The sequence below is a fragment of the Elephantulus edwardii genome, unplaced genomic scaffold (assembly GCF_000299155.1).
Source record: "Elephantulus edwardii isolate Elephantulus edwardi_28Jun2011 unplaced genomic scaffold, EleEdw1.0 scaffold00209, whole genome shotgun sequence".
Taxonomy (NCBI): Eukaryota; Metazoa; Chordata; class Mammalia; order Macroscelidea; family Macroscelididae; genus Elephantulus; species Elephantulus edwardii.
In genome coordinates this window covers 3,217,157-3,225,170 of record NW_006399959.1, presented here as the reverse complement: position 1 = coordinate 3,225,170, position 8,014 = coordinate 3,217,157, and the positions used below count along the sequence as shown (strand labels likewise).

At 40.3% G+C, this 8,014-nt stretch overlaps 1 pseudogene; it reads right to left on the bottom strand.

Moving 5' to 3' along the window:
- LOC102869261 overlaps positions 1–6,060 on the bottom strand; it is a 26,015-nt pseudogene extending 19,955 nt beyond the window's left edge.
- Positions 6,061–8,014: the final 1,954 nt, after the last annotated feature.

Below are 8,014 nucleotides of genomic sequence, written 5' to 3'. Positions count from 1 at the left end.
TTCCCTTTTTACCCTGTTGGAGAAGTTTTTGGATGTGCTTAGGGATTTGATTCTTAGAAGGTCCCATTCATCTATTTTATCTTCTCCTGGTTGTAGACAGAGCACCCTTGAATACAACTAGTAGAACACCAACAGAAATACAAGCTGGGTTTAGAAGAGGCTGTGGTACTAGACACATTATCACCAATATCAGATAGATCTTGGCTGAAAGCAAAGAGTACTAGAGGAATGTTTATCTGTGCTTCATTGATTATGCAGAGGTATTTGTGTAGATCACAACAAACTGTGGCTAAATTTGAGAAGAATGGGAATCCCAGAACACTTGATTGTGCTCATGTGAAACCTATACTTAGACCAGGAAGCAGTTGTCAGAACAGAACAAGAAAACACTGCACCATTCAAAATTAGGAAGGGAGTGCATCAGGGATGTGTCTTGTCTCCAAATCTTTTAATTCTATATGTGGAACAGATAATTTGAGAGGCTGGATTTTATGAGGAAGACTCATTAACAGCCTACATTATGAAGATGACACAACTTTGCTTGCTGAAACTGAGGACCTGAAGTGCTTGCTGCAAGAGGTCAAGGACTGCAGCCTTCACTATGGACTGAAGCTCAACATCAAGAAAACAAAAATTCTCACCATTGGGCAGATTTGCTCCCAGACAAAAATTATGCACCAGTCCTAGAGGACACATTGCTCTCTCCTGGGAAATGATCCTCTTGCATCAGCACCTGACTACAAGTGGAAGAGAAGAAGTATTAAGCCACAAGAAGTCAATCCTGGAGTTGAAGTTCAAGATAAAGGACTTTTTCTCAGAACTTTCTAAGAAAAGAAGCCATCCTTAATACTTGTACCTTGAAGTTGTACTTAGAGACTTTTAAATTGAAGTGATACTAGCCAAATCATATTCCCCTCTACTCCTATTTTGCTGAGTGTTTTAATCAGGAAAGGGTGTTGGATTTTGTCAAAGACCTTTTCTGCATCAATTGATAGGATCATGTGGTTCTTGTTCTTTGCTGTGTTAATGTGACGAATTACACTGCTTGTTTTTCTTATGTTGAACCATCCTTGCATACCTGTTATGAATCCTACTTGGTCATGGTGAATTATTTTTTTGATATATTTTTATTCTATTGGCCAATATTTTATTCAGGATTTTTGCATAAGAGATACTGGCCTACGGTTTTATATTTTGGTGGTCTCCTTTCCTGGCTTTGGTATCAAGTATATGTTTGCTTCATAGAATGAGTCTAGGAGAATTCCATCTTTTTCTATTTTCTGAAATAGTTTATGTAGAATTGGTGACAGTTCTTCTCTGAATGTTTGATAAAATTTACTTGTAAAGCCATTTGGTCCAGGACTTTTTTTGGCTGGAAGTTGTTTTATTACCTTTTCAATTTCTTCTTCTGTAATGGGTCTGTTCAGGTAGGTGTTCAATTTCGGTTGGTGTCAGTTTAGGTAGATTGCAAATTTCTAAGTATTTGTCCATTTTCTCTAGGTTTTCATATTTGTTTGAGTATAGTTTTTCATAATATTCCATTTTTATTTTATTTGGTTCTGTTGTGATATTGCCCATTTTATCTTTTATTCAGATTATTTGTGTCTTTTCCTTTGTTAGTTTTGCTAGTGGTTTGTTGATTTTATTGACCTTTTCAAAGAACCAACTTTTAGTTTTGTTGATGGTTTTAATTGTTTTTCTGTTTTCTATTTCATTTATTTCTGCCCTAATTTTTATAATTTCAGGTTTTTTAGAGGGTGTTAGGTTTTCTTGCTTTTGTTTGTTGTTTTGACAGTACAATCATTTCCCTAGCATCACAGTTCAGAGTGTAATGGTAATTTGAGCATACTATGGGATAACAAAACTTTCTTTTATTTATTATTTGTGTGTACCGTCAAATCAGATCTGACTGGTACAGGAGGAGATTGTCCCTCCTTCCCCAGTAGAGCATCTGGTGGATTTGAACTGTGTGCCCCTGGGATTGCAGTGCAGCTTCTTGCCACTAGGCCACCAGAGCTCCCCGGAAAACAAAACTTTCTTGGAATATTTATTACAATATTCAATTTATTGCAGCAGTCTGGAACCATGCCCATGGCATTCCTGATGTGACTGTGATTGTCCAAGGCTGGGTACTGTGGCTGAGACACAATATCAATCAGTAGCAGAGGCTATGTTTAAAGGGGGCTTTCTGGAGAAGAGTTCATGGAATGAGAACCAATGTGGCAGAACCTGGGCACTCTTGCTCCCCACTGAACCCCACTAGCATCTGGGACATGGCACCCAGCTTTGGTCTGTTTCTTTTCTGAATCTTAAGTTCATTTTCTTTACCCCAACATATCCAAAATATCATTTCAAAAGCCCCTTTAGCTGGAACACCCAGGACTCCAAGGTGGCCTCCACTGTGCCACTGAAAGAGAGGAAGCTCATGGACCAGCTGGATACTGAGGTGGGACCTCACTCCAAGGTCAGAGCTGCAGGAAGGCCCCCCAGACAGAAGCAGATCTCTAGGTTTCAAGGCCTCTTCTTGCCATAAACTAATTTGGGGAGTAAAAGCCTCATGGTTGTCCCCTAAACAAGCCTGGGGAGGAAGGAGAATTTTGCCTCTCTCCTCCCAGAGGGGCCTGAGTTGGCTTCAGAATTAGGGTTGGGGTTGGGCTTGGAGTCAGGCAGCATCAAAACCTCCACAATCAAGGTCAGATAATCAGGGGCATGACAAGGCGGGTCTCCCCTTACTAGTGAGGGTTCGGGCTCTGCTGAGAGCTTTTGTGCTGCCTTTGGGCCCACCCTGACCTCACACTGTGGAGCATGCACATGGGGTGACCATCTCTTCTGTATGCAGGCTACCACTGGTACGACAAATGTGTTGAATGAAAAAGGGGGGCATCACAGGCTTTCCATGGTGCTAACAGCTTGCATGGTGTTCAGCTCCTGTTTTTCTTACAAGGAGTTCAAACATGAGTGGTTAAAGAAGTACCGTCAAAAGGTATCATCTGCATTCCTGGCTGAGGTGGCCTGGCACCCTTTGGCCTGGCACCCTTCCCCTCTGCAACAGTCCTTTGTCACCTAAAGGGAGAACTCTGTCTAATAAAATATGACACTCAGTGAAAAATTTTAAAAAACCAACCTTAAACCAACCCACACAAAAGTTATTAAGAAGATAGTGTGGGCTATTTTTCCTTTATCCCCTCAACTCACTGAAATAGCACACTGACAGGAAACTGCCAGAAACTCAAATTGATTTAAAAGAGGCTGCGGCACAAGGGATTCATTGCTGATGTCAAGTGAATCTTTGGCTAAAAGTAAAGAATAACAGAAAGATGTTTATTTGTGTTTTATTGACTATGAAAAAGCATTTCATTCTGTGAATCATAACAAATCATCACTAACACTGAGAAGGATGCAAATCCAAGAACATTTAATTGTTGTCATGTGAAACCTACACATAGACTGAGAAGTAGTTGTCTGAGTGGAAAAAAGCAACACTGCACGGTTTAAAATTAGGAAATATGTGTATCAGAACTATATCCCTTTGCCTTGTTTATTCAATCTGTTTGCTGAACAAATCACTCAAGAAGCCAAACTTTATGAAGAAGAATGTGATATCAGGATTGTAGGAAGACTCAACAACAACCTGTACTACACAAATGAATCAACCTTATTTGCTGAAAGCGAAGAGGACTTGAAATAATTGCTGCAGAAGATCAAGGATTATAGCCTTCAATATGGATTACATCTCAACATCAGGAAAACAAAAATCATCATTTGGCTAGTAAACAACATCATGACAGATGGAGGAAAATACTGAAGTTGTCAGCGATTTCATTTATTAGCATCCAAAATCAACACCCAGGGTAGCAGCAATCAACAAATTGAAAGATGGGAAGATGTGTTGCATTGTGAAAATCTGTTGTCAAAGACCTCTTCAAGGTGCTGAGGAACAATGATGTCAGTTTAAAGACTACAGTGTGTCTGACCCAAGCCATAGTCTTCTCCATTACTTTTGGTGCATCTGAAAGTTGAACAAATGAGTAAGAATTATAGAATAACCAATGCCTTTGAATTGTGGTGTTGAAGAACAATGCTGAATATCCCCTGGACTGCCAAAAAGAACAAACCCATTTTGGAGAAAGCACAACCAGGGTGCTCCTTAGAGACAAGGATGTTAAAATTTTGTCACTCATACTTTGGGCATGTTGTCAGAGAATTCTGTACTTGGTAGAAGACATCATGTTGGAAAAGAAGGAGATCAGAGAAAGAAAGGAAGGCTTCAACTAGACAGATTGTTACAGTAAATGTAACAACAGTCTTGAGACTATTAGTGATCATGAGGATTGCTCATGATAGGGCAAGATTATTATCTGTTGTTCATAGATTTGTTATCATAGCTGACTCAATGTCAACAATAGATTAGAAAGCTTTTAGGTTTGTATAAAAATGGTTGCAAAAATACAGCTTTCCCCACATGTTCCCTCTTCTCTGTAGTTTCTCCTGTAATTAACTCTGTTTTGTTCTTGTGATATATTTGTTACAATGTATCTTGTAACAAATTACAATGCACTGTCACAGTCATTAATGAACCAATTTATACATTGTTATTAACTAAAGCTCACTATTTCCATCAGGGTTCACTCCTTGTGTTGCATATTTCTATGCATTTTGACAAATGTTAATGACCCTGTAAATGTTATTACAGATACTGTAATGCCAATTACAATAACATGCAGAATAGTTTCACTTCTCTTAAAATGTTCTAAGGTCTCCCTAGTCATCCTTCCCCCTCCCCAACACTCTACATCCTTGGAGGCCACTGATCCTTTAAAAATCTCTACGGTTTTACCTTTTCCAGAATATCATGTAATTGGAACCATACAGTGTGTAGTTTTTTCAGACCAGTTTCTTTTACGCAAAATAAACAAAAGCTCACTGCTCTCAAGTCAAGTCTGATGTAGAGAGCCTCTTTCAGGTTGGGTTTCCAAAGATGTAAATATTTCCAGGAAGAAACTGCCCATCTTTCTCCCTTGAAACAGCTGATGGACTCAAACTGCCAAACTTTCAGTTAACAGTCTTATATTTTACACACTATGCCACAAGAGTGTCTTCACATTATGCATTTAAGTTTCCCTCCTGTCTTTTCACTCCTTCGTAGCTCACTTTTGTTATACTTAGTAATCACTGTTGTATGGATGTGCATCGGTTTGCTTATGCATTCAGATTTTTTGTGGATACCTTGGTGGCTGCCAAGGAGGCCTGTGCTACAGTGGTCAAGCGCTTAACTGTTAACTGAAATGTTGGCTGCTCATAGAAGAACTGTTCACTTCCATAAGGATTCACAGCCTTGGAAACTCTATAGGGGAAGAGGGAGGCAGGTCTACTAGAGTTGCAACTAACTCTATGACAGTGGGGTTTGTTTTCATTTTCACAGCTTCTCACTTGAGGCAATTATTAATTCAGTCGCTATCAACATCTCTGTGAAGGTTCTTGTATGGACATAATTCCTTGACTCATTTGTGAACTATCTAGGATTGATTGCTTGCTCACATTCCTGCATAGTTTGACATCTAACAACAATGGTGAGTCTGTGCTCAGCTTTGCAAAGAAACTTCCAGGGTGTCTTCCAAAGCAGTTGTCCCATTTTGGGTGCTGTGACTACTTCTTGAGTGAACACCTTTCCTAAGACAGCAACAAAAGCCCAAACCTACAGCCACTGAGTCCATTCTGACTCACAGTGACCCTGGGAGACCCACCCCACAAGGTTTGCAAGGCTGCGGATCTTTAGGGGAACAGAGCGTGACATCTTTTATCTGCAGAGAGAATGGTGGCTTCAAACAGGCAGTCTATTAGCGACACTACTGGGGATCCTGCTCAGATGGGCAAGAACGTTGTTGTTGCTGGTTGGTGCCCTCAGGGTGACACCTCCCAATCCAGCACCTTTCACAATTTTTGCATGCTTATGCCCACTGTTAGCACCTTCCAAGTGCGGCCTTCACTTTCCATCACTGTCCTATAACCACTTATTTTCTTTACTCACCCACCAACTGAGGATCGCAGCAGCTGCCCCATGTCCCACATAATGTACCCTGTAAAGTGTTCCACATAAAGTACAAAGAGCTAAGATAATGGGTGAGCACTTCAAAAATCATGTTGTTTTTAAGTACCATCAAATTGGTTCCAACTCAGACCCCTATTATACTTGTAGCACAACAGAATGAAACCCTACCCGCACCTGTGCCATCCTCACAATGTGTTTAAGCATGCTGTTGGAGTCACTGTGTAGATCTATCTCACTGGCCACTCTTCACAGAAATCTCTTTTAGAATAGGAACTTTCTCAGGTCTGCTGTCCTTCTCCAGGGACTGGCCTCTCTTGATAACGTTCCCAAAGTAAGAGAAATAAAAGCCTAGCACAGTTACTTCTGAGGAACACTCTAGCTTTACATCATCCACGATAGACCTATTTGTTATTTTGGCAGTCCACTGTACATTCAATACTCTCCACCAACACTGCCATACAAAGGCATCAATTCTCCTTCACCTGCCCTTATTCATTGTCCAGATTTCACACGCACATGTAGCAATTGAAAGTACCATATAATTGGTAAGCATCTTTCATTAATGCAGCTGTTGTTATTATTATTACTTCAATTAGTAATCTGGATTTGAGGAGGGAGTTTGGTGTGAGACTGAGTCTGTTCTTCAGGGACAGCATCTTTCCTGTGTTCTGGCCAGGCTGGTACTCTGTGCTAATTGCCTGTGACGGGGGGAGACCCTCTTGGGTTCAGTAGAATCATCCAGAGTGAAACTTCACAAGGACAACCAGCACTCCTCAGAAGACGGGGACCTGCCCAAGCATTAAGCACCTGCCCCTCCAGCTCACAAGCAGAGGGAACAGCCAGCAGGTACACAGCCTATTTCTACCTGGACTAAGGGCCAGGGACAGCAGACAGTTGAAGGGAAACACAGAAGCCAAAGGTATATTTCCATAAACAGTTTTTTTTTATTTTTAATACTGGAGAATCTAGGGATAAAAAGGGTAAGAGAAAGGAAGATGAGGGGAGGAGAGAGATGGGAAGTATATCCAAATAGCCTGTAAAAGCATTGGCCCTTCAGGAGAAAGGCTGAGGTGATGATGATGGTGAGAGTCCTTGGCAGATTGGTAGAGATGTTTACAACCTTCCCCACTAGTACAGAACCATGGAAGGGAGAACCATGGAACACCAAAGGAGGGTTTTAAAACAACATTGTAAGGACTCTGCAAAAGTCATCTCCAGGGGAGGTCTAACTCATGTAAGAAAAAGCATAAAAGGAAAATATTATTAGATGTCCCCTTTTCTCTCTCCCATAAAATAAAAAAGGCAGTATTTGTCCGGGGAGAAAGCTAAGCTGGCAGGAAGGGACTGGAATGGAAGGGTTCACAGAAATGAGAATTGCAAGAAGTGGAAAGAAAAAGATTACATTGTGAGGATTTTAATCAATATCATAAAATAATTTGTGCAGGGATAGTTGAAAGGAAAACCAAGTGGATTTGAAAAAAATGTTTCTTTTTCTTTTGTTTTGAATCTAGAGATGGCATAGATGAGAGGAAGAAGGGAAGATGTTTTTGCTGAAGGGTTATAAGTAGTTTTTGTTTTTTTAAATTTTTCTCTAGACCCTTCTCTGTCTGCCCTCATCCCTCTCTCTTAATGGTGTACAGGCTTTACATCTTTTTCCAGATTTATACCTAAAGTATTTCATATTGTCGTATAAATAGTATTTTCCCCGTTTCATTGTGGTTTGAGTGAATATGTACAAAGCAGTGTTTTTCTGTTCCGCTATTCACACACATTTTACGGCATTCATTACAATGTCCACAGCATAGCTGCACTCTACCCATTCTCCCCTATGATTTCCATTTCCATTAACCCTTTTATCCTACCCCTTCCTGCTTTCTGAGTTTTAACCCTGAGAAAATGCTGTCCTTTTGATCTCTGAAAGATCAAAAGATGGATTTTTCTAAAGAATGAGTGTCTTTACAGTTG